Source organism: Hyperolius riggenbachi, chromosome 1 (assembly GCF_040937935.1).
Source record: "Hyperolius riggenbachi isolate aHypRig1 chromosome 1, aHypRig1.pri, whole genome shotgun sequence".
Taxonomy (NCBI): domain Eukaryota; kingdom Metazoa; phylum Chordata; class Amphibia; order Anura; family Hyperoliidae; genus Hyperolius; species Hyperolius riggenbachi.
The window spans coordinates 269,704,349-269,731,574 of record NC_090646.1 but is presented as its reverse complement, the minus strand read 5'-3'; the positions used below and the strand labels follow the sequence as shown (position 1 = coordinate 269,731,574).

At 42.9% G+C, this 27,226-nt stretch overlaps 1 protein-coding gene across 2 annotated transcripts in view; it reads left to right on the top strand.

The window, feature by feature from the left end:
• SOWAHB (sosondowah ankyrin repeat domain family member B) overlaps positions 1 to 27,226 on the top strand; it is a 101,407-nt gene that overhangs the window by 46,652 nt on the left and 27,529 nt on the right. The window contains exon 2 of one of the 2 annotated variants that reach the window (XR_011020318.1): positions 240 to 276. The exons of the other annotated variant lie outside the window; for it this stretch is intronic. The gene's annotated coding sequence lies outside the window, so the exon portion shown is untranslated. Of the gene's footprint in view, positions 1 to 239; positions 277 to 27,226 lie in introns of those variants that run through there. 2 annotated transcript variants of the gene reach the window in all.

Sequence of the window (27,226 nt, the reverse complement as noted above, 5' to 3'; positions counted from 1 at the left end):
TTCTGACACCTCCTACAGTCTCTACATATTTATGTCTCTTCATATCTGTGACTTCATTCCATAATGAATCAAAAACATCGTCCATCCTCTGTTTCATCAACACTTAAGAATTTTTTCCTCTTGACCTGGATTCAGGGAATTGCTGGCTGGAATCCATGCATGCTTATCTTTTCTGTAAATGCATTTCTGATGCTTCTCCCCAACCTTTTCTCATTTTACTTCTTGCTTCCTCATTGCAGGAGTACTACAGCAGCTCAAATTTAGAGCTGTCAGCCATTTCTAAGGCTCTGTTTCTCCTAAGTGCTTTCTCAGCTCTTCTACGGCACCATTTCTGCACACAATCTACCAGAAGATTTTACAGCAGCATCCTTGTATAACACAAAGACAATTCAAGTGGAGCTGATCTGACACTGGTATATATGAGCCATGCTTCCATCTTGTCAAAAATCAGCTTTGTCACTTTTGCTACTGAATAAAAAGAAGCTAGAGTTCACTTAAATATAGTATAATTTAATATATTATTCAGGATTTACATTAATTATCATGGTTTCAGATAAAAAAAAAAGTCCTATATTTATATATTGCTGTATATTGGTGCGCTGTAGACTAGCCCTCCAGTGTTGCTTAGCCTTGGGTATGAAGGTCACAACATTCTACCATAAGGGACTCTGGGAGACCATTTGTTGTTTCTGCTCACTTAAAAACAAACATCCTACAGGGATACACCTTGCCAACAGTAAAGATGTCGCCATCTGTGATACATTTATGAATGTTTATCCAGGTGAGGAAAGATTTTACACTGGGCATATATGGACTAAATACTGTATAAAGTAGTACCTGTACTCTTTAAAACAGGTACTAAAAGCAGGTTAACTAAAGTTTTCCATTTTACGTGATTGACCTGATTGACCGAATTTGGCCAGAAATGGGAAATAGTTTGTGGCATTAATTTCTAGCAGGTTTGGTGAAATGGTCAAATTGACTGGATATCAATGAAAAAATTAAGATACTCCTCTAAGAAGAAGGAAGGCTCGGAATCCCATAGAGCCTTCACATTCCTCTTGTGTGTCTTCGTTCTAGCGCTGCTCCACCTCCCACACTATATTGTCCAATGCAACGTAGTACTGTGAATGTAACCTTATTATTATTATTACTGATTTATTATTATTATTGATTTATAAAGCACCAACATATTCCGTGGCGCTGTACAAAGTAAGAAACAAACATGGGGTACATAATAATCCAGACAATGGTGTACACCAATATACAAGATACATAATTAGTGACAAAATACAAAGAATGATACAAAATACAAATTATCGAATTGGTAATGACAGTGATAAAATTAACATGATGAATAAAATGTATAATGGTTACCAAGACACAAAAGGGGGAGAGAGCCCTGCCCTTGCGAGCTTACAATCTAAAGGGAATGGGGGGGGGGGGGGGAAACAGGAGGAGGGGTAGTATGCAGCAAATATATAGAGTTTTAGGATACCTAGTAGGAGTGCAATTTGGTCTTAGTACAAAGGGAAGTGGCCTAAAGTAGAGCATATGCTTGTCGGAACAAGTGTGTTTTTAGAGAGCGTTTAAAGGTAACAAAGGTTGGCAAGTGACGGATGTGTTGTGGGAGGGCATTCCAGAGGAGGGGTGAAGCGCGTGCGAAGTCTTGTAAACGTGAATGTGAGGAGTTGATTCTAGAGGAGGACATGTGCCGATCTGAGATTGCGATTGGGTTTGTATCTTGAGATTAGTGAGGATATGTACCGGGGAGAGAGATTGTGGAGAGCTTTGTAGGTTAGGGTTAGGAGTTTGAACTGAATCCTCTGGTTAATTTGCAGCCAGTGAAGAGCTTGACAAAGAGGGTCGGCAGAGGAAGATCGAGAAGAAAGATGAATGAGATGAGCAGCTGAGTTCAGTACCGACTGACCTTAAGCAATGTGTGTGCTTTTCTTGATATTAGCTATGTCTTAAGATACTGGCATATGCATGTCATTGTTTTTAGTAAAACATGACTCATCACTAGCCCATAGCTGTTACTGAGTGTTTGCTGAAGTGCTGATAAGATTTTCCCAGGGGTTATAAGAAGTGCTGAAAGAAAGTTTATGACAAGGTAGTAGGTTAAGGGGCACATCAGAAGTCGTGAGAACATTTACATGGCCATTTTGCAAATAGGGATACTCTTGTGACAGCATAGATCTCTGGTAACAGTCTGCATACTGAAAATGTCATGCCACCATTACAAAATGGGCTAAATCAGTATGTTAATGTATGACATTATTGATCAGTTCACCAATTTAAAACTTTTTGAGTACACTGACTAACACATCAAAAAGTGAAGGATAAAGTCCCTGGGCTTTGCAATCAAATCAGTAATAGCAGCTCCCATATTAATATTCTGACAGGTTAGGCTGGATGATCACTTATTATCCACACACTTCTAATGACAGACAGTAGCAATGAGACGTAAGCTGCTTGAATGAAAGCCGTCACTAGAGCTTACAGGATGAATGCAAAGTGCTGTGGAGCAGCGGATAACTTCCAGATCTGAAAATTACAACCACAATGGCTATAATAACTTGCTATCATTTCCATGTGATTATATATTTTTGTGAATGTCAGTGTTATTTTAACATTATGAAATGATAGATAATTATTGCTTGAATGATGCCCATGATCTCCGTGACTCTGAAGCTGGCTTTTCTTGGCTTATAACAAGTGTTCCTAACTTCCTATGAAGTAGGTCTGGAATTTAGGTAAGTGCCTACTTGAGTATGCTCTTTTATTGCCTGCCTATAAAAAACTCTACCAAGGAAAAGATTGTTTGTTGGCTGTATTATGCCTACATCTGGCTACCAGCAAGTGTCTATCAGTAGTTTAAGCGTACTTGTTATTCTGTTTATTGAAAATGCTTACAGGGAATATGTGTTTTTATAAAATTAAATAGATAAAACATATTTAACAGTTTATCCGGTGTAAAATAGTACATATGAATATTTCATATTTATCATCTGCAGCCAGCAGGAGGGGTTCACAAGCAAAGAGTTTATTATCCTAACCGCAGTGTACTGTGTGTTGCTTAGAGTGCAGATTTCATGGGTTTCTCTTTGCTTTAGGGGTGACTGACACACATCACCTGCCAAAACTCCCTCTCCCCAATCTTCTTAAAGGACAACTGAAGTGAGAGGGATATGGAGGCTGCCATATTTATTTTCTTGTAAGCAATACCAGTTGCCTGGTTGTCCTGCTAATCTTCTGTCCCTAATACTTTTAGCCATAGACCCTGAACAAGCATGCAACAGATCAGATGTTTGACATTATTGCCAGATATGGCAAGATAAGCAGCATGCTTGTTTCTGGTGTGATTCAGACATTACTGGAGCCAAATAGATCAGCAGGGCTGACAGGCAACTGGTATTGTGTAAAAGGAAACAAATATGGCAGCCTCCATATACCCCTCACTTCATTTGTCCTTTATTGAAATAAAAGAGACAGGGACTATTCATTTCAGTGTTTACAAGGGAGTGAGAGGGTGCTCTGAAAATAAATTTTACAGCTGTACCTCATTTTTAATATTGATTTTAAAAATGTAATACAAACAATATAAAGCAGAAAACTGACCACTAAACAGCTATGCATTTATTTTATAGATGTGCTCTAGAGCAGGGGTCTCAAACTCGCGGCCCGCGGGCCATTTGCGGCCCGCGATACAATATTTTGTGGCCCCAGGGCCCCAGAGCTTGTAGGGGCCTCCAGTGGCTACAAGAGGAAAAAAAAACATTTTCAAATCGGCCTTATAGTTTTTGAGAAAATCGATTTTAAAGTTGCAAAGGAAAAAAAATACACATTTAAAAACCTGCTGACTTTAATGGTTAATAGCAAATCCACCTTAAATGCTAGAAACCCTAAATTTGCAGGATATGTTAAGGAGATCATTAGGAATAAGAGGAAAACACAATTTTTCAAAAAGACCTTATAGTTTTTGAGAAAATCGATTTTAAAGTTTCGAAGGAAAATAGTATACTTTTAAATGCGGTAAATGTCACTTTTAGTAGCAAACCTAACGGTAATGTAATTTTACATGTATCAAAAGAAAGAGCAATACATTTCCAGACAGGGTTTCCAGGGGGTCCATACACAGCCGCAGCGCTTTGGCCAGGGATCGCTATACAGCCGCAATATGGCTGTATGAAGATTCCTGGCATTTTTTCCTATTTCCCCATTTTTTTATTTTTTTTTATGTTTAGAGTGTGGGATTTTTTTTTTAAAAAAATTATGTGGGGTCCCCCCTCCTGAAACTTTTTAACCCCTTGTCCCCCATGCAGTCTGGGGTAGCCAGAATGTGGAGCTCCGACCGATTGGGGCTTCACACCCTGACTATACCAGCTGCAAAAAAGGTCCCTTAATGCCGATTTTTGTTCCAGGGTATCTGTTGGGGGGGGCAGGTTTATTTTGCTCTAGGGCCCCATTGTTGCTTAAACCGGCCCTGCCTGCCGGCAAAAGCAAAAGAGACACGGAAGCGAACTATATTTGCCCATTTTACCTTATAGTTCGCTTCAGTGCTCCCAAGTAATCCGCCGCATCCCCGCCGCTAAACAAGGGCTGCAGACCCCCAAATCCCCCGCGCAAACATCCACGACTGCGCTGAGGGGCAAAGCTTCCAGCTGTAGCTCTGCCCCTCCTGACGTCAATCACCGAATGGATCGCCGCCTCTCCCCCGCCCCTCTCTGTGAAGGAAGAGTGAGAGGGCCGGGCAGAGGCGGCGATCCGCCGCGATTGATGTCAGGAGGGGCAGAGCTGAAGCTGAAAGCTCTGCCCCTTCCAGGAAATGCCGGCGGATTGCCCCCCGGGGCGATTTGGGCGGGGACACGTGAACTCCCTTATGCGGCCCAGCCTCATCCTGACTTTGCCTCCTGCGGCCTCCGGGTAAATTGAGTTTGAGACCCCTGCTCTAGAGGGAGTCCACTCTAAAGTAAAAGAAAATAAAGTGCATTGAATTTGAGTTCAGATTCAGTTTACAGCTGTAATGATCGCTGCTGCAGCAGCTATTACTGGAAGTATTAGTGCTGCAGCTCAGGCAGTTCTGATCTATTTCCATGCAAGTTGCATAGCTTTGTCTGTCTTTCCCTGCTGTCAGCTTGTGACTGATTATCATTCACCTGTGTGGGAATCTGCATGTCTGCTCCCATTGGATGACCTCAGTATAAAGATCTGCTTCCTGCAGGGTTTCCTTGGGTTTTCATAGCTTCAGCTTAAGCCTGCCTTGCTGTCGCTTTAGCCCCCGATCGTGTTTATTGTTATAAAGATACTTTGCTGGTCTTTGCATCATATATTGGTTCATTGCCAATATATATGCATACCAGCACGTTTATTATTTTCCTTGTATTTGTGTTACGTTAATACATCAGTGTCGCTGATGTATACGTACACGAACTGTTTATATCCTGTGTGCAGTTAGTCAGCTTTCCAGCACGTTTTGGTAGGTTGCGCGTACCGTGACCACCCGTGCTGAGGTAGTTACCCTGCTCCTGGTTCTGTTTGTGGATTGCGTTCATCTCTGCGAAGAGATAACGAATCCTTCTGAATCCTGTTCTGTTACTGTTTGTGGATTGCGTTCATCTCTGCGAAGAGATAACGAATCCTTCTGAATCCTGTTCTGTTACCGTTTGTGGATTGCGTTCATCTCTGCGAAGAGATAACGAATCCTTCTGAATCCTGTTCTGTTACTGTTTTTGGATTGCGTTCATCTCTGCGAAGAGATAGCGAATCCTTCTGAGTCCTGTTCCCTGTATTACTCCATTCCTAGTCAGCGTTCCTGCTTATGTCATATATCGGTTCATTGCCGATATATACATATGTTAGTCAGACGTTACAAATAGTTTCATTGATAGCTGTAATTGTAATACGCTAGGAAAACATACTTATTGTATATTTATCTGTGTTACGTTCATCTATCTTAATCCTGCTGTTTTCTGACTATCCTGTCCTGTCTTTGTGAGGCACGCCATCGCCGCATCGCATTGGCTGCCTCATTCCAGTCTGTCTGGTTTTGGACGCTTGCTGTCGCTAAGTAGCCGCTAGCTAGCAAGCGTTCATTCTGTCTACCTGTCCTGATCTCCTCAGTTCTGGTTTATGCGCTCAGCGCTACTTTGCGCTGAGACGTTATAACGAACGAAAGCATTGTTTGTGGCTGTCAGATCTGCACCGGCTCTGTGCGCCACAATCTCCTATTGGAGTCAGTCCTCCCCTCCACTATACTAGGGATAGCCTGTTTCCTTGTGCTAGTGTGTGTACCTCCTCCACGCCAGCTCATGCGTTGCATGCGTTGCATGCTGACTGTGGAGAATACACCACCAAGCCTCACAACAGCACTCAAATCTAATTTTAAAAGTAAAAAAGTGCTCAAATGTTTGTGTGAAATTAAGAATTTGCAGCCAATTATCCTGTCTTAAAGGTTTGAGCAACAGAGTACAGGGACTTAATTACAGGCTGTGTATATGTGGCTGCTAAAGCCAATAAACCATAATCAGTTAGACGTTTGTCCGTAGATCATAGATCACTGACTTATTCAACCAAGGGGATTGAATCTTCCAGAAATACTGACCATGTAGGACCAGTTTCAGTGCCACCTTCTATGGGTGTGGTAGATGCAGCTGCTTGGATTGCATCGTCCTTTTGTTCAGACTGCAAAGTGAAAGGCACAGACTGAATTACTCTTAGAAGATTGCAGGTTATGGCACAGACAGTAAATTGCCAGGAAGTTATTGCCTGACTTTGAAAGTGTTTATTTGATGCTATTAGTTAATCAGTGATTGTAGACACAGACAAAAACAAAACTTGTAGCAGATTGTCTACAGACTCTACACAAATCTAGAACATCTATGTCCAGTTTAGGATTTTAACATGCCAAAGAAGTACATAATCTGATCCTACATCGAGGAATGAACTGGAACAAGACTTCACTTTTGAAGTCTAAATATGCCCATTAATGATGCAACCTTGATTGTACAATATTTAGACTTCTGTGTAATATGTGGAGCTAATGATGCATTCAAAATATATTCACATATTTTATCCTTCTTATGGTGGCCATACATGGTACAATTTATTCATACAATCTTACCATTTCTATGTAGTATAAGGGTAAATTAAGTGAATATACTGAAAGGATAATGTAGGCAGTTCCCTTATATTACATAGAAATGGTAAGATTGTATGAAAAAATTGTACCATGTATGGCCACCATTACAGAGATTTGGTAAGATTGCACAATCAAGATTATATTATTAATATGTGGACCTGAACTCTTGCACAGGACAGAAGGAAAACAGAGAAATGTGCCCTGTATGTATCTAGAGAGTTTAGCCTGTTTAACCACTTTGTCCTCCTTGACGTATAAAAACGTCAAGGAGGACAGCCGCGCTCCCGCAGCCGATCGCGCGCGTGCACGCGCACTCCCGGACGCGGATTCGGTAGCCACGGAATCAATGTATCGGGCTATGGAGCCCGATCACTGATTCCTCTCCCCCGCTGAAAAAGCGACAGCTTCCCTCGGAAGCTTCGCTTTTTCTGAAGCTATGTCCCTCTAAGCGTACATTGTACGCTTAGAGTGACGTCATGTAAACACTCAAGATTGCCATCTTGTGGCCAAAAATTAAAACTACAAGTAAAAGTAAAAAAAACATTACAATACACAAATATTTCCCCAAATAAAACACTTTTATATCCCACCCTCCCAAAAATGCCCACATACAATGTTTAATAAAAAAAAAAAAAACATTACTATAAAAAAAACAACACATAAATATTTACCTAAGGGTCTAAACTTTTTAAATATCTATGTAAGGATGAAATATTTCTCTCTATTTTTTTTTATAAGCTTGTAAATAGTGATGAATGCAAAACGGAAAAAAAATGCTCTTTTATTTCCAAATAAAATATTGTCGCGAAACATTGTGATAGGGACATAATTTAAACGGTGAAATAACCGTGACAAATGGGCAATTACAATACGTGGGTTTTAATTATGGAGGCATGTATTATTTTAAAACTATAATGGCCGAAAACTGACAAATAATGAATTTTTTCTTTTTTTTTTCTTATTCTTACTGTTAAAATGCATTTACAGTAAGGTAGCTCTTAGCAAAATGTACCCCCCCAAAGAAAGCCTAATTGGTGGCAGAAAAAACTACATATAGATCAGTTCATTGTGATAAGTAGTGATAAAGTTATAGGCTAATGAATGGGAGGTGAACATTGCTCGGATGCATAAAGTGAAAACGACTGAGAGCTTAACTGGTTAATTCCCTCTCGTTTGTGTCTAATCACAAGTTGATTGTGATTGTAATTTGACCTCTCCCCTGTGTCACATGACTGCCACGGCAGACACGGCAGATTTGAAAGCACAGGCTGTTAATATGTCTGCTTCCATGAATCAGGAAGTAGACACACTGCAGATTTATTGCAGGATTTGTATCAGCTATATTTTTTTGAGTTCAGGTCCACTTTAACCCCTTTCCCTATATGGACCAGAGCAATTTTCATCTTTCAGCACTCCTCCCATTCATTCGCCAATAGCTTTATCACACTGAAGTGATCTATATCTTGTTTTTTGCCATCAATTAGGCTTTTTTGGGTGGTACTTATAATTATTTTATTCTAAATGCATTTTAATGGGAATAATAAGGAAAATATTCAAATCATTATTTCTCAGTTTTCAGCCATTATAGTTTTAAAATAAAAAGTGCCGGTCTGCCCCTCTAGTTACCCACCTCTTTCCACCTGTACACCGTTTTTGATTGCACAAGACATATTGTACCACCCTGTTGTGATGATGGTCACATCTGAGCAATAAACAAGCAGTGGAGAAGATAAGGTCTTGCCTGTGTTCTTGTCGTCATGCATCATTTCTGTTCCTTCATCTTCAATTTGCCGTGAGCAAACCCAGAAGGGTGAAGATAGTTGAGAGAGACTTTTTTTGCTGAATAGTCCATCAATTACTCCCTGCCGTGTGCCCAGCACCACTTTTCTTGTGTGTTAAAATAAAAAGTGCTACTGTGGATAAACCCACACATTTATTTGCCAATTTGTCCCAATGATTACAACATTTAAATGATGTCCCTAGTACAAAGTATGGCGACAATATTTTAAAGTATGGCGACAATATTTTATTTAGAAATACAGGTGAATTTTTTCAGTTTTGAGTCTGTCACAAATTACAAGCCCTTATTTGCAAAAATAACAGTAATATAACTTCATGAAATACATATTAAAAAAGTTGAGTCCCTAATTTAACTATTTATGTATTTTTTTAAATGTCACTTTTTTTGTTTTATTTATTTTTATACAAGTGTTTTATTTTGGTAACTATTGGGGGGGGGGGGAGGGGGGAGCGGGAGTAAGGGACTAGTTAATAGGATATTTTATTTAATTTGGTGTATGTAGGTGTAATTTTATTATTTGGCCACTAGATGTCCCCCCACTTATTCCTGTGTAATGTGAGCAGTACAAGTAAGGTGTGTTTTCACTTTCTCAATGACCATCTGCGTCTCATTGATACCAGTGATCATTGATCGCAGGCGCTTTGATCAGTGAAATGGAACATGTTTTCCCATTCACCGATCAGTGCAAAGGTGGACATAGACCCGTGCAGGCCATGCAACCACACAGGGGCTCCATGCCCTCTAGGGCCCATGCAGCTGCACCACAGTTAGGACATGATCATTCTGTAGCAGGTCAAACACTGTATTAATATGGTGTTCCTAATAATCCTTTAGGTTAGTGTATATCTACGCCACTGGAACTAAGATGAAGTTTCTGGGGATGTAGATATACTGTACCCTGAATGACAAGTGCTTAAAGTAAGGGCCCTTTAACACTTAATGCGTTTTAATGCGTTGCTGTGCATTGTGTTTTAATGCGTTTTTTGTTTCCATAGCAGTGCATTGTGAAAAAGCTTCAGTTTTTCAGCATATAGTGTGAAAGAGGCCATAGGGAAACATGGACACTGGACTGCACATCATCTGTACTTTCAATTACAATTGATGGCAACCGATATAGTGTTACTGGACCCTAAACCTGAAATGAATGGGAGAAAAGGATCTTTACTTGCCTGTGGCTTCCTCCAGTCCCCATTAGTCCATCTCATTATGTAATCCCCCATTGTCCTTCCAGTCCTCTCCCTTGTGCTGTTGTAAATTCTGTGCTCCATCTGGGTTGCGAGCCACTGCGCATTCACTGTTCCAGGCCGCACACCTCCACTATCACATTCTGAGCAGAAGCCATTACAGTTTTAATGAATTGTGCATAGGCACAACACTCCTGACAATGGGAATGGGATTGGGTGTTACGTACAGCCAGGACTGCACATCATGCAAAGTACTCTGTGACTCAGATGAGTCGAGGACCTTACGGGGATGACAGAAGCACAACTGAGGGGAGCAGGAAAACATAATGGAAGCAGACAGACTAAGGCTAGTTACACACCAGGACGTTGCGTTTAGGGGACGTTATAGGGCACATAACGTGCCCCTAACGCAACGCCTGGTGCTATCTGGTGTGGACGTAGGAGTGAGCCGCGTTGTGCAGCTCACTCTGGCGTCCGTGATGCCGTGATGCGTACTGCCACTCCAGGAAGTAAACACTGCACGTCACTGAGTGCAGTGAATATTAATTAGCCATGTGCCCGGCCGCTCTCCCCTCCTCCCCAACATGACTGAGCATGTGCAAACAGTCTAACGTGGCTTAGCCGCGTAGAACGCACAGCATGCAGCACTTTGCTGCGTTACAATGTAACGCAACGTGGGCAGTGTGAACAGCCCACTTGTGTTACATTGCTGTGCGTTGGGGGAGCGTTACAGGCTGCACTAACGTGCGCCTGTAACGTCCCTGTGTGCAAGAAGCCTAAAGGTAGAGGAAAGTAGCCTCAGGTAAATAGAGAGCTTTAGAGAGCTTTATGCACAGAGGGAGATACTGCCTGCTTGGCAGTTGGAAAAAAGCAGTTATTTCCCACAATGCAACGAGGTTCACAGGCAGAAAACTGTCAGGACCATGGTAATCTGTGAGAGGGGTTTTACCACAATTTCAGTCATACAGACCCCCCTGATGATCTATTCGAGAAAAGGGAAAGATTTCTTATGAAAAAAGGATGTATCAGCTACTGAGTGGAATAAAGCTCAATCATTGGTGCTGTTAAATAAGACTCTGTCATTAATGTAGTATACTCGCACTGAGGATTTTAGACCTGTTTTCTCCAGTATGTACAGTAAAAGCTGGTACTTACCAAACTATTTACAATGTGTGCTGACCTGTGTTCTTCCCGCTTTGAAAATTGTACCTCTTCACTCCTTACCACCCCTGCGTATATCTCTTTGGTACTTCAGCAAATATTAGGTCCAGGAATGTGAGCTAATCATGAACTGGAAACAATGATAATGATAGTATCTTAAATTAGGGATGATGTCAATAATGCAAGTGTATTGCATTAATAGTCAGAGGCTAATTTTAAGATGTTTAACCACAATTAGCTTTAAGTGCAATAACACTCTAATAATCTATGTAAAAACTTAATAAAGGTACAGTATTAGTGTGACTAAACAATTTTATGGTGTTAGAATGAGTATTACTGTTTAGTGAGCTTTTGAAATACCTAGACCAACTTGCTTTCATTCCAAATATTCTTTATTGAACGTATTACATTATTACAGAAAATTAACAACATAATAACAATAATGATAATAATTATAAAGTCCCAAGGTTAAACTAAGTAAAAAAGAAATTGTGTCGGGTTGGCATTTGTATAGGCGGGCATTCATAAGTCTGTATTCTCTATGGGCTTGATTCACAAAGCCGTGCAAACTGTTTAGCACGGGTGTGCCAAACAGTTAGCACGTGAAGTGCTGTTCATGGACTTTTGGGCGCGCAAAGTGCAGCGATTCACCCGATCGCTGCCACGATTTGCGTGAATCACGGCAAATTGCGCGCGCAAAAGTCCGCGATCGCGCAAATCGCGGCACCTTGCGCGCGCAAAAGTCCGCGAACGGCACTTCACATGCTAACTGTTTAGCGGCTTTGTGAATCAAGCCCTATGTATCCCAGCATATAAGACGCATGGGTCCATATGCAATTCACTTTTTTCCCCTGAGTTTTCTCCTAGGATATATTTTTACAACTTGTCATAAAATCCTATTTAAACCACCAGCAAGCAAGAAAATACTCAAAATTATTTTGATAGTACTTTTTCACCAACGTTTAGGTACTTTTTCAATTGTAAAATGCTTAAAGGAGTTCTGTGGGGGATTGTGGAAGAAAAAAACGGACACTTACCTTGGGCTTCTATCAGCCCCGTGCAGCGGTAATGTCCCACGCCGTCCTCCTCCCATCTGCCGTTCGCCGCCGCCGGCCCCGGTCTAAGCGGCATGGGATCCAACTGCGGCTGCGCTAGAGTGGCCGCGCACCCGCTCGCTTCCGCCTGCGTCATCGGAAGCTTACTGCGCCTGCGCAGTAAGCCTCAGATGACGCGAGCGGAGGCACGGCAACGCGCATTATTCGTCTGTATGTCAGACGAATAATAGCCCGGTGCCGGCTGCGGGGAACGGCGGATGGGAGCAGGACGTCGTGGGACATTACCGCTGCATGGGGCTCATAGAAGCCCAAGGTAAGTGGCAGTTTTTATCTTCAGAAACCCCCACAGAACCCCTTTAATGCTTAAAAGTTGTTTTTTTTTTTAAAGAAAATATGAAAATTGTCTCCTAGGAGATAACTCAGGAGAAAAAGTTAATTGCCTATGGGTCAGGGACTTTTTCTTCCTATTTTGGGGGAGAAAAAGTGCTTCTTATATGCCCACAAAATATGGTACCTTGGACAGCTTCTTAAAGGGATACTTAAGCTTTAAAAAAAAAATCAGTTTTACTCACCTGGGGCTTCTAACAGTCCCCTGCAGCCGTTCCGAGCCTTCGCAGTCACTCGCGGGTACTAGGTGCATATAATGGCTTGGTAACTTGGTGCTGTGTGAGTACTGTGCCATGTGGGGGTTGATTATGGGGGTCATGTAGGTTCTAGGTGCAAATACTGAGTGCCGAGTGAGTACATGGTGCCATATGGGTGATAGGTGTTGGCTAGTGGGGTATTTGTTGTCATGTAGGTGCTAAATGCAGATGCTGGGTACCATGTGGGTTCTGGGTGCTGGCACAGGGTGTCATGTGAATTCTGGCTGTATGGGTGAGTATCACGCATCATGTGGGTGTTGATTGCAGGTACTCAGTCCCTTCTGAGTTCTGGGTGCATGTACTGGATGTCATGTGAGTGCTTGGTGCAGATGAAATATGCGGGTGCTGGGTGCAGGCACTGGGTATCACATAGATGCAAATACTTGGTGCCATGCCTGCACTGGGTGCTAGCTATGGGAGGGCATTGTGTGTCATGTGGGTTTTGAGTGCAGGTAGTTCAGGTGTTAGTACTGGTTATGTGTTTGCAGATAGTGGGTGCCATGTGGAGGCTGTGTGCAGGTGTGAGTAGTGGGTGCCATGTCGGGACTGGGGGCAAGTACTGTGCCATGTGGGTGTCATTACTGTGTGCCAGTTATAGGGTGAAGTGTGTGTGTGTAGTTAGACTGGATATCATGTGGGTGCTTGGTGCCAGTACTGGGTGCTTGCTATAGTGAGAGTTACTGGCTGAGTGTAATGTGGGTGCTGGATGTTGGTGGGGTTGCTGTGGGTGCAAGGGGTGGGAGGTCACTGTGGGCGCTGCTATGAATGGCATAGTTGCTGCTAAAGGATCTAGAGGTCAGTGTGGTGGCTGGGAGAGGTAGAGGTCAGTGTGGGTGCTGGGGGAAGGGTAGGTCACTGTAGGTACTGGGGGTGAAGGGGAGAAGTAACTGTGGGTTCTGTGGAAGGTATAGAGGTCAGTATGGGTGCTGGAGGAAAGGGAGGTCACTGTGGGTGCTTGGGGGGAGGTCACTGTGGGTCTTGGGGAAGGTAAAGGTCATTGTGGGTGCAACTGATGGAATAGCCACACTTCATTTTAAAGTGTCCCAAGCGGGGCTTCCCGCGGGTGGGCAGGGCTTATCACGGTCATGGTCGGGGCTTCTTTTGTGCAGCCTTTTTTGAAGATTTTAAAAAGGGGGGGGGTGCCTGGGCACCCAGAGCACCCCCCTCTGCACGTTCCTGTTCAAACGTAAGGCTGCGCAACCCAAATTTGTCACCAAAATTACCCAATCTCCACTCTCCACAAAGTGAATTTGCTGTCACAATGTTTCAATTCACATTTGTACTGTAAGTTGCAGGACTGAGCACTCCTCTTCTATATATAGAAGTATAGTTAGCAGTCCTGCAACTTACAGTAGTCAACACCGATAAATATCATCCCTACATAAGACTGGGAACTCCTTTGAGGGACAATTAGGGACATAAATTGTTGAGTGCTTTAATTGTCCTGTAAAGCTTTACAGAAAATGCCAGTATTATATTAGTGCATAATAATAATAATAATAATAGCAAATAATACTGGAATTTGTAAAGTGACCCCTGTGTATAGATTACTGTACTATCCTAGGCTTGGGAACAGGCAATTTCAGATCGTTTCAAATTACAGAAACTTGTATTGTGGGATGTTCATTGCAAATGCTGAAATGGAAAACTGAACAACTACTAATGTGAGTTTTAAGACTACATGTATTGTTTGTGCAACTAACTGGTTTTTCAGGGATTCTGCTAATTCCATACATTTCATTTCACATTACAATCATGCCTGTCATTCCATTTATATAACACTCATAATGAAAATAGCTCAAGAAAGCCTCTCTCCACAAAACTATATACTACAACTTATTCTGTATTGATATATTATTCCAAACTCAAAACCACAGCAGTTAGGCCTGGTTCACACTGGACAGATCAAACACTGATCCATGTAAATACTGATCTGTGAAAGGGACCAGTGTTTATTGGACACCAGTTTTTGACCTGTTCCAGTAGTGCGCAGTCAATGTGAGGTGTCAGTTGCTTCAGAATAATCGCAGCCTCTCCAAACTTGAGGTCCGTTTGGCGGATTGTGCATAACGGTTCTTGCTCTAATGGAGCAAGGATCTGTTCCTCTGTTAAGATCCGATGCGGTCCATTTAGCTCCGCTAAATATACCATTTTTAGTGCCAATGTGAACTGGGCCTAAAAGGCCTCTTTCAGACAGATGGCTGAACTACTGTAAGCACTTGTCGATAGGTCCAGCCTCCCATATATAGGCCTCCAAGTGATTTCCATCTGCGATTTACTATTCTGTTCAGGGCCTAAAGGTGGCCACACTATACAATTTTTTTAAATATCTGTTCAATTCAAGAATAGCACTCAATTTTTCTGACTGATTGTAACATTTAAAAAATCTGATCAATGTACCACACACATATGTTCGATCTTTCCTCAATTATGATAAACATGATTGGAAACTCTGAGAAAATTGCTTGGGTGTATATATTAATAAATCGACAATCTACCACACACCATTCAATGTTCCTAAAAATTGATCAGAAAAATCCACCCTTCCCGATCAACTTTTAGGCTTTGTTCACATCTAAAATCAAAATCGTTGATGCCAGCGATTTTTGATTTTTTTTGTGCGTTTTTATTTCTCCTCCCCACGCTTACCTGCGCGCTTCGATTTTGTGTATAGCGCTTTTCAAAGTGCTTTTGCAGAGCGATTTGTTTTGCAGAGCGACTTGCATAAGGAAGTGAACTCTTTGACCCAGAAATGAATAAATACAATGTATTTATTCATCAAAGCGTGAACGCAATCACAAAGCGATTTTATGAGCGTTTTGTGCTTTTTCTATACCTTCCACTGTAGCAAAATCGCCCTAAAATGGTACAGGCAGCGCTTTGCTGAAAAGATCAGAAACAAACTGCTCAGATGTGAACTCTCTCATAGGGAATCATTGCACAAGCGCTTTCAGGGTGATTTTGCAAATCGCCAGCGCTTAAATAGCGAAAACGGCCTAGGTGTGAACAAGCCCTTATTAAATAGAAACAGGAAATCCTATAGGATTTCTTACTCGAATAAAAAATGCTTTTGATCTTTTGGGAAATCCGATCTTTTTTATCGAATTGCTGTAAAATCGGATCATTTTATTGTATTGTGTGTGGCCTCCTTAAGGTGCACTTGCAATCTTTGCATCCGCTGTTGCAAAATTGCTAAACACAATTTTTGTTGTAACATTGTACTTTTTTTTTTTTTTTTTTACGAGAAATGTAACAGGATAACAGGATATCCACAGATCAGATGATGCTTTCTGGAGCCATTTTAGAGGGTTTTTTTTTTGTTTTGTTTTGTTTTTTTAAACCTGCTCCCATGTTTTAGTACTGTGTGAGAGATGATAGGTGAGTACTAAAGCACGTGTACAAACTGTTTTCCATCAGTGAGGAATGATTGAGCAGTGCAATAGTGCAATAAAGAATTAATCAAGGATTTCTGCATCTTTCCATTCAGCCTGTTATCGTAGATCCATTATCTCATTAAGGATACAACCTTTCTTATTTGCAGAGGTTAGTGTCTTTTGCTTCCTCATGCCTACCTGACCCAGCTGTGGCCTCTTGTCTGTGCATTCTGTTCACCATCCACCATCTCTGAATTTCTGCTGTAGCAATGGGCAGTCTGACAAGGTTGGTTCTCGGCCCAGGAAGTTTGTTTAAAGCTGAAAATTTGTTTGTTTCAGGCTACTTTGCATGTGCTGTCCTTTTTATTGTACCATTACTCTTCAATAAGCAAAACTGTGTTTTAGTAACCAAATATTCCTTGGAACACAGTTTCAATGTGGAATCCTCATGAAAAATCACTATAAAAGCAATTTGGAATAAAAAGCTGATGGAACACATGGGGAAGCTGATTTACTAAGCCGAGAGATTACAATTTGCAATCCCTCGGCTTAGTACAGTGTCTTTGGCACAGCTGGATGAGTTTCCTGCACATCAAGAGTTGTGCCTGGCTGCACAGACAGCCTTGTGTGGGTTAGCTGAAATGAATAGGAAGAGAGTGCATTACTGGCCATCACATTGCTTACTGGGTAGGTCACTGACCTTGTTTATCAAATACATGATCAGTACTCATTCAATGCAATGTCTGGCACTGTACAGGATCTTCTCATAAATTAGCATATTGTGATAAAGTTCATTATTTTCTGTAATGTACTGATAAACATTAGACTTTCATATATTATAGATTCAAATACACACAACTGAAGTAGTTCAAGCCTTTCATTGTTTTAATATTGATGATTTTGGCATACAGCTCATGAAAACCCAAATTTCCTATCTCAAAAAATTTGCATATTCCATCCGACCAATAAAAGAAAAGTGTTTTTAAAACAAAAAAAAAGTCAACCTTCAAATAATTATGTTCAGTTATGCACTCAATACTTGGTCGGGAATCCTTTTGCAGAAATGACTGCTTCAATGCGGCGTGGCATGGAGGCAATCAGCCTGTGGCACTGCTCAGGTGTTATGGAGGCCCAGGATGCTTCGATAGCGGCCTTAAAGAGAATCTGTACTCTAATATTCTTACAATAAAAAGCATACCATTCTATTCCTTATGTTCCCCTGTGCCCCTCTGTGCTGTTTCTGTCACTCCCTGCTGCAATCCTGGCTTGTAATTAACAGTTTTAGGCAGTGTTTACAAACAAATGACTGACTTCTAACCAGAGTATCATAGGCTGAGAACAGCTTACTGTGTGGATTCATGCAGAGCTTGGAGGGGGTGTGTAAGCTTCTGCCAATGACAAGCTGTGCTGCACATTCCACACATTCCAGCCTCTTGCCGACAGACACGACAGAGGAAAGAAGATAAGATTTATTACAGAGACAGTGCAACTAGAAAAGGTTTCCTTAAGACAGACCACATCAGAACAGGTATAGGAACTTATAGAATAGAAAAAATAAGGCTCAAAATTTTGTTACAGAGTCTCTTTAAGCTCATCCAGAGTGTTGGGTCTTGCATCTCTCAACTTTCTCCATCTGCTGAAAAGCTTTATTTAGATGAAGATTTCATTTTTCAGCACGACCTGGCACCTGCTCACAGTGCCAAAACCACTGGTAAATGGTTTACTGACCATGGTATTACTGTGCTCAATTGGCCTGGCAACTCTCCTGACCTGAACCCCATAGAGAATCTGTGGGATATTGTGAAGAGAAAGTTGAGAGACGCAAGACCCAACACTCTGGATGAGCTTAAGGCCGCTATCGAAGCATCCTGGGCCTCCACAACACCTGAGCAGTGCCACAGGCTGATTGCCTCCATGCCACGCCGCATTGAAGCAGTCATTTCTGCAAAAGGATTCCCGACCAAGTATTGAGTGCATAACTGAACATAATTATTTGAAGGTTGACTTTTTTTTTGTTTTAAAAACACTTTTCTTTTATTGGTCGGATGAAATATGCTTATTTTTTGAGATAGGAATTTTGGTTTTTCATGAGCTGTATGCCAAAATCATCAATATTAAAACAATAAAAGGCTTTAACTACTTCAGTTGTGTGTAATGAATCTAAAATATATGAAAGTCTAATATTTATCAGTACATTACAGAAAATAATGAACTTTATCACAATATGCAAATTTTTTGAGAAGATCCTGCATTTTACATTATATTCTGTACATGTGCAGTATATGAAATGTGGGAATAAGGAAAAAAGTTGAAAAAATGTCTTTAACAAAAGTAAGAAATCAAATAGTTCAGTGTGCTCCCTTACCCTCCTTATCCCTTCCTCCTCCCCAATCCTTCTCCTCCATGCAGGCTGGGTAGAAGTGTCCAGAGACACTGTGAGCAATGTCAGCCTACACGCTCCGTAGCATTTGTGAACGCACTCTTGTCAGCAGGCTTCATAATTATGGGCATGCCTTATATGGAATCTAGAAGCCTTTTTTTTTATGAAGATTGTAACATATAGGTAAAAATGGAAGAATACAGATCAGAGGTATAAACATGACGGTATAAACATGTAGACATATGTATGCACATTAATATAGATGAAGAACATAAAAAAGATTAATTGGTTTAATAAAGGGGCAGTGTGGGTGCTCCTTATGTCTCTGTATGCTTTTCAATGACTGTGGAATTGCACCTTTTTTTTGGAGGGGGGGTAAATTAAGACCATAGTGTTCCAATGGTTTGCACAATGATTGAAAAAAAGTAGCCTCTAAAATGGTTTAAAGAGGTCCCTAATGCCACTTTTCAATGATCAAGTAGTCTTCATTGTCCCTGGACATGTAAAAAAAAAATGATAAAGAATAAAGAAGAAGAACTATTTTTGAGCTTTGTGAGACTTCATTATAAAGTGTCTAACCCAGGGGCGTAACAGTAGGGCCCAGAAGCAGCGGGGGGCCCCGCAGGGGGAGAAGTTTCTTTTCCCTGTCCTGAAAGACTGATAACTAAGGGCACAGAGAGAAAAAACTTTCTTGAAAGACCCTGCACATCAGTTGCACAGTCCTGTGCTTAAACATCAACACAAGTGATGTAGGCACTAAAAGTCCACAAGTGTCTCCAAGCAATAAATGTAGGCAGCCTCAGCTGCAGAAGCTTCAGTGTCTACACCTCCACCAACACCCTCAAGGCTGGGCACTCGCCCTTATCCTTAGACCCCTACCAGATGGGTCTAATTGCGCTTGTGGGATACTCTCAGGCGATCCCCAGCCTCTAACGATCCACGGCTTGCTATGTCTTGCAGTGATCTTCACTAAACATACACCTCAAAATAAAAGCACAGGGCTCCCATAGTGTAAAACCATCAAAAATTTTATAAAATATTAAAAATGCACACTCACATGTCCATGACTTTTTACATAGGCGTAGAGTTTTTTGAATGGGCTCTCCCCCATATGGTGGCCACCAGGCTGGGCTGGTTGTGTATGTCAACGTCATGTTCCCACAGCGCCCCGGTGTCCATCCACCTTAGGCCCTACCAATGAGGAAGTGTTTGAACGAGGTGGACGGACATCGGGGCGCTGTGGGAACGAGACGTTGACATACACAACTAGCCCAGCCTGGTGGCCACCATATGGGGGAGAGCCCATTCAAAAAACTGTACGCCTATGTAAAAAGTCATGGACATGTGAGTGTGCATTTTTACTATTTTATAAAATTTTTGATGGTTTTACACTATGGGAGCCCTGTGCTTTTATTTTGAGGTGTATGTTTAGTGAAGATCACTGCAAGACATAGCAAGCCGTGGATCGTTAGAGGCTGGGGATCGCCTGACAGTATCCCACAAGCGCAATTAGACCCATCTGGTAGGGGTCTAAGGATAAGGGCGAGTGCCCAGCCTTGAGGGTGTTGGTGGAGGTGTAGACACTGAAGCTTCTGCAGCTGAGGCTGCCTACATTTATTGCTTGGAGACACTTGTGGACTTTTAGTGCCTACATCACTTGTGTTGATGTTTAAGCACAGGACTGTGTAACTGATGTGCAGCGTCTTTTATTTAAATCTGTAGCGCGTAATTGTGGTACAAAATTGTTTTTATTATATACGCCCACCACTGTTGTTGATTTTACAGTTCAAGTATTATATACCAGCGCAGTGTTATATTTGCAATAGAAAAATCTTTCTGCTCTCTGCCCAACTGTTTTACTGCATCTGCTCAGCCACTGATATGGAATCATACAAAGTTTTGCAGAAAAGGATTTGTAGACCGTCCCTATTCAGTGTGCAGCAGATTTTTGTGTACAACGCTCAGCCCCCAACCTCTGTACCCCTTCCCAAGTGCTGTGTTCTGTAGTGATGCTGGAGAAATCTGCTGAGTCAGTTCTGCTCCATCAGAGGAGGACAGAGTGAGTGTAATAAGTTGAGGCTGGGAGCACACTCATCTGTCGGTTTCATGTATGTGTTTTCTGCACACCATGTGTGTCTGTATGTGTGAAAACACACACGTTTTATCACAGAACCTAACGTAATTGATAAAGAAAATGCTTGTAGTGCTTCTCTGCTGTCTGTTTATATCTGCATGGGGGAAATGCATTAAGTGTGCACAAGCTAATTGAATAACATTGGTTCCCAGTGTACCTGTGCAGAAAACGAGGGGGGAGAAGGGGGCCCATCTAAAGTTTTACAGGGGGGCCCAGTGATTTCTAGTTACGGCCCTGGTCTAACCCACTTTTTATTGACTACTTATTGGCTGTTGCATGGAGGTGACCAATGCTGCAAGGCAGTATACTTCCTTCTCTTGAGTGAGTCCCCAGCTTCTTGAGATCAGTACAGGAATCTGTACTATGACTTCTATTGGCATGTATCTATGACTTCTATTGGCATACATTCTAGATGTCACGACCTGTTCCTGCTGATGACATTTGTGAACTTTCGCATGGACTACCTCTGTTCACCAGCAGATGTCCCCTCTCTCAGCAAGAACATTTTTGCAATCCTCCTGAAGTTCCCTCTGCCCACCAGCAGAGGTCTCTGTACTTAAGAACTGTGTTTATGCAGCATTTGAAGATGTCACATGACCATCCTGCAGAGTATATAAGTCCAGCTCCAACAGAACACTTTTGCTAGTTCATTGATGTGGATAGCCCTAGAGCCTGTGTTCTGATCACTACTTTGTTACTTGGTCCTTGATTTGTGTTATTTGATTCTCGATTCCTGTTACCTGTACCTGTTTGTATGTTTTCCTGATTACTGTTTGCTTGACTTCGACTTCCCTGTGTATGATATTGGCTTTGTCTGACAATTCTTCAGTTTACCGATTGTATTGCTTGACGTCCTGGTATCTGATCTCGGCTTGTTGGTTGACTAACCTATTGCCTGCTGCATTTGTCCTGCGCTTGAATGTATATTATCCTTTGTATGTATATATATATATATATATATATATATATATATATATATATATATATATATATACACACAGTGGGTTGCAAAAGTATCTGGCCCCCTTGAAGTTTTCCACATTTTGTCATATTACTGCCACAAACATGAATCAATTTTATTGGAATTCCACATGAAAGACCAACACAAAGTTGTGTACACATGAGAAGTGGAATGAAAATCATTCATGATTCCAAACATTTTTACAAATAAATAACTGCAAAGTGGTGTGTGCATAATTATTCGGCCCCCTTTGATCTTAGTGCAGTAATTTGCCTATAGACATTGCCTGATGAGTGCTAATGACTAAATAGAGTACATCTGTGTGTAATCTAATGTCAATACAAATACAGCTGCTTTGTGAGGGCCTCAGAGGTTGTCTAAGAGAATATTGGGAGCAACAACACCATGAAGTCCAAAGAACACACAAGACAGGTCAGGGATCAAGTTATTGAGAAATTTAAAGCAGGCTTAGGCTACAAAAAGATTTCCAAAGCCTTGAACATCCCAAGGAGCACTGTTCAAGCCATCATTCAGAAATGGAAGGAGTATGGCACAACTGTAAACCTACCAAGACAAGGCCATCTACCTAAACTCACAGGCCGAACAAGGAGAGCGCTGATCAGAAATGCAGTCAAGAGGCCCAGGCTGATTCTGGATGATCTGCAAAGATCTACAGCTCAGGTGGGAGTCCCTATCCATAGGACAACTATTAGTCATGCACTGTATAAAGTTGGCCTTTATGGAAGTGTGTCAAGAAGAAAGGCATTGTTAACAGAAAGCATAAGAAGTCCCTGTAAGGGATAGCGGAGATGCCGCCGTGGAGACAGGCGGCATGGCGGCTGTCTCCGCATGTCAGACGGCGGCCTCTGCCACGCAGTTTCATGCTGGTGATCTGCCTGGTCCTTCCATTGCACATCGATTGAGGGCAGGCGACAGGACCTTTATGCAAATAGAAGGGGAGTCAGCTGATCTGCCAAGTAAGCTGACTCCAACAGTACTTCGGATTGGCTGAGTGGCTGGGGCGGCGCTGCGGAGCAACTTTGTATATATAGTACCAGACTGTCAGTTGCTCCGTTTCTGCTGTTGCAAATGCTTACGTGTGAGCGCTCAGACCTTAGTCAGATCCCAAAGTGTGCTAGAACCAGCCGGAGCTGGGGATCCACACTTAGCCAGATTCTGTTGATAGCTTAAAGTACTAATTACGTTGTATTATTTGTTATGACCGTCTGCTTTCATCATTGACTATTCTCCTGCTTGCTGACTCTGTACCTCTGCCCATCTGATTCACGTTGCCGACTCTGCCTGAACTCAACACTGAATCAGCCTTCTGTCTTTGTACCTTATCTGTCCGTACGTTGCCTACTCTGCTTGTCTGACCTCTCTATCCTCGCCAGTGGGCCTAGCCACTGGTGAGGGATCTGTAGCATTCACCTGTCCCTCAGGTGAAGCTTTATTGCAGTACTGTCTGTAACACCTGCTCCTCAGGTGTCCAATAGCCGTAGTATAGTCTTAATCACCTGCTCCTCAGGTGATCACCTTCTGCAGCACTGTTTGTAACACCTGCTTCTCAGGTGTCCACTGACCACAGTACTGACTTAATTACCTGCTTCTCAGGTGATCAACTTTGCAGCTTTACCTGTAGCACCTGCTTCTCAGGCGTCCACTGGCCATAGTACTGTCTTAATCACCTGCTTCTCAGGTGATCAACCTTGCAGCATTACCTGTAGCACCTGCTCCTCAGGTGTCCTTTAGCTGCAGTACAGCCGGACTCGCCTGCTCCTCAGGTGATCCTTGGCTGCAGCATTGTCTGTAGTCACCTGCTCCTCGGGAGGCCTCCTCTTCCTCATTACTATTGCACCAAACACTACTCACATTGGTAGTCCTGTGTCTGGCTATACTAGCATTATTGGTGATTCTGCAGATCACCACATAATCAGGTATAGCATCTGTATTATTGGTGATACTGCAGATCACCAATAATCAGAAAATCTGTTTAGCTGACACCAATCGTTACAGAACAGCAGACCAAACATTATGGACGTACTGTGTAGTCAGGTTGAAGTCCTGACCACCGCGGTAAACAATCTTACCGGGGTGATCAATACCCAACAGACTCAGATCACTTAACTGTCTGGGACAGTACAGGTACTTCAAACGACTATTGATACAGTGCGATCCCCTCCAGTCACGGATCTTCGCATGTCCGTACCCGAGAAGTTCTCAGGGCATAGATCTGATTTTCAAAACTTTAGGAATCGTGTGCTATCTTATTTTGAGTTGAGGCCTAATTTGTCAGGTTCAGAGCACCAGAGGGTAACATTTATAAAGACCCTCTTGTCAGGAGATTCGCAAACATGGGCGTATAGTCTTCAATCTGAGCATGTGGCATTATCCTCAGTTCAGGAATTTTTTAAGGCCATGGCCATTATATATGATGATCCGGATATTTCGATCACTGCTGAGAGGAAACTCAAGACTCTCAGGCAGGGTCGTAATCCGGTGGAGATTTATGCGGCAGAGTTTAGAAAGTGGGCTGTGTCAGCTAGATGGGGAACATATGCATTGTTAGACTGTTTCCTGTCAGGGTTGTTTGATGCAGTCTCTGATTTGATGTTAGGGCATCCTGAGCCCAAATCCATTGATGAAGCTATTTCTCTGGCTGTGCGGGTAGACCGCCGCTCACGCTATCAGAAACAGACCCGTGGTAGGAATGCAGTAAGATCTATCTCCTACGCCTCCTCTCCACCTTCGTCACCACCAGACGAGCCGAGGCAAAATCGGACACTCTCGGTTGACGCAAGTGGAAAAGAATCGCAGAAGGTCAGAAAGACTTTGTCTATACTATGCTGAGGAGGGTCACATTGTCCAGAATTGTCCCAAGAAGTCCGGAAACGCTGCCGCCTAGGTGTAGTCAGAGGTAATACCCTAGGCGAGCAGTTTTTACCTCTAAACAATAATCGTCTGCTTCTTCCTTGTTCCATTACCTGGGAAGGTCAGACCACACTCACAGAGGCTTTTGTGGACTCCGGCTCTGCAGCCAATTTTATAGACTATGACTTTGTAAAAAAATTGGGGATTCCCTTGCGCCCTTTAGACCGACAGATATTGGTCACAGCGGTAGATGACTCTCCCTTGCAGTGTAGACAGCCTATTTCTCAGACTCCCTTGTTATTATGTAGTATAGGGGTGCTACACAAAGAGAAATTACAGTTCTTTGTCCTACAAATGGCAACCTCTACCATTATCCTTGGTATGCCCTGGTTGCAACTCCACTCCCCTCAGATAGACTGGGCTTCAGGTCAGCTACAGAGCTGGTCAATTCATTGTCATCATCATTATTTGGAGAGAGTTGCTGTTTGTGCCACCAGGGTACAGGTCAAAGGGGTGCCAGTGCAGTACGCTGAATTTGCTGATGTGTTCTGTCCGAAGTCTGCAGATAAACTCCCACCCCACCGGAGTTTTGATTGTCCCATAGAATTAAGATCTGGTTGTATGCCCCTTAGAGGTCATCTTTATAATTTGTCAGGGCCTGAGAAGTTAGCAATGCAGGAGTACATTAACTACCCTTGTGTTCTATTAAGATCGCCAGGGCGGCTGCATGAGGGTTTTTTTTAAATAAAAAAAAAACTATTTCATGCAGCCAACTGAAAGTTGGCTGCATGAAAGCCCACTAAATGGCGCTCCGGAGGCGTTCTTCTGATCGCCTCCGGCGGCCAAAAGTAACACGGAAGGCCGCAATGAGCAGCCTTCCGTGTTTTGCTTACTTCGTCGCCATGGCGACGAGCGGAGTGACGTCATGGACGTCAGCCGACGTCCTGACGTCAGCCGCCTCCGATCCAGCCCTTAGCGCTGGCTGGAACTATTTGTTCCGGCTGCGCAGGGCTCAGGCGGCTGGGGGGACCCTCTTTCGCCGCTGCTCGCGGCGGATCGCCGCAGAGCGGCGGCGATCGGGCAGCACACGCGGCTGGCAAAGTGTCGGCTGCGTGTGCTGCTCTTTATTTGATCAAAATCGGCCCAGCAGGGCCTGAGCGGCACCCTCTGGCGGTAATGGACGAGCTGAGCTCGTCCATACCGCTAAGGTGGTTAAGGAAAACCTGGCCAAGGGCTTCATTCGTCCTTCCCGGTCACCAGCCGGGGCTGGGTTCTTTATTGTACAGAAAAAGGATGGTGGCCTTAGACCTTGTATTGACTATCGAGGTCTGAATAAAATCACAGTAAAAAATCGCTACCCGTTGCCCCTGATTGACGATTTATTTGCTCAAGTGACCAATGCCAGTATCTTCTCCAAGTTAGACCTGCGAGGGGCATACAACCTGGTGCGCATTAGGGACGGTGACGAATGGAAGACGGCGTTCAACACGCCTGACGGGCATTACAAGTATATGGTTATGCCCTTCGGGTTGTGTAATGCCCCTGCCATCTTCCAGGAGTTAATCAATGAAGTCTTCAGGGAGGTTCTGGGAAAGTTTGTGCTAGTTTATCTAGATGACATACTGATTTTCTCTCCTAATCTGACAGAACATCGTAAGCACGTCAAGTTTGTTTTAAGGAAATTAAGACAGAATTCGCTGTACGTGAAGCTAGAGAAGTGCCTCTTTGAGGTCACTAAAGTTCCTTTTTTGGGATACATTATTACCACTTCTGGCCTCTCCATGGATCCAGAGAAAGTCTCTGCTGTTTTGGAGTGGCCCCAACCTGTAGGGTTGAAGGCACTCCAAAGATTTCTTGGCTTCGCCAATTACTATAGAAAATTCATCAAGGGGTTCTCCTCGGTAGTGTCACCCCTTACCAATCTTACCAGAAAGGGGGCTGACACTTACCATTGGACGTCAAAGGCACAGACCGCCTTTGCCACACTGAAGAAATTGTTTTGCTCTGCTCCCATTCTGAGACCTGTGGATGTCACCTTCCCCTTCATTGTTGAAGTCGATGCGTCAGAGATTGGGGTTGGAGCTGTACTGTCTCAGCCCTCTGGCCTTCAAGGCAAACTACACCCTTGTGCCTTTTTCTCTTGTAGATTCTCTCCTGCCGAGAGGAACTACGATATCGACAATCGGGAGCTTTTGGCCATTAAGTTAGCCTTTGAAGAGTGGCGCCATTGCCTGGAAGCGGCAGAACATACCATCACAGTCTATACAGATCATAAAAACTTGGAGTACATTGAAGGGGCCAAGAGACTTAGTCCCCGACAGGCCCGCTGGTCCTTATTCTTTTCAAGGTTCAGATTTATTATAACGTACACACCAGGTAGCAAGAACGTCAAAGTAGACGCGTTATCTAGGTGCTTTGAGCCTGAGACAGTTCAGCCTTCAACCCCCGAGACCATCATACCTCAGAAAGTGGTGCTGGCAGCCACTGAAACTTGGGAGGACTGGTCAACTAATCTGGGCC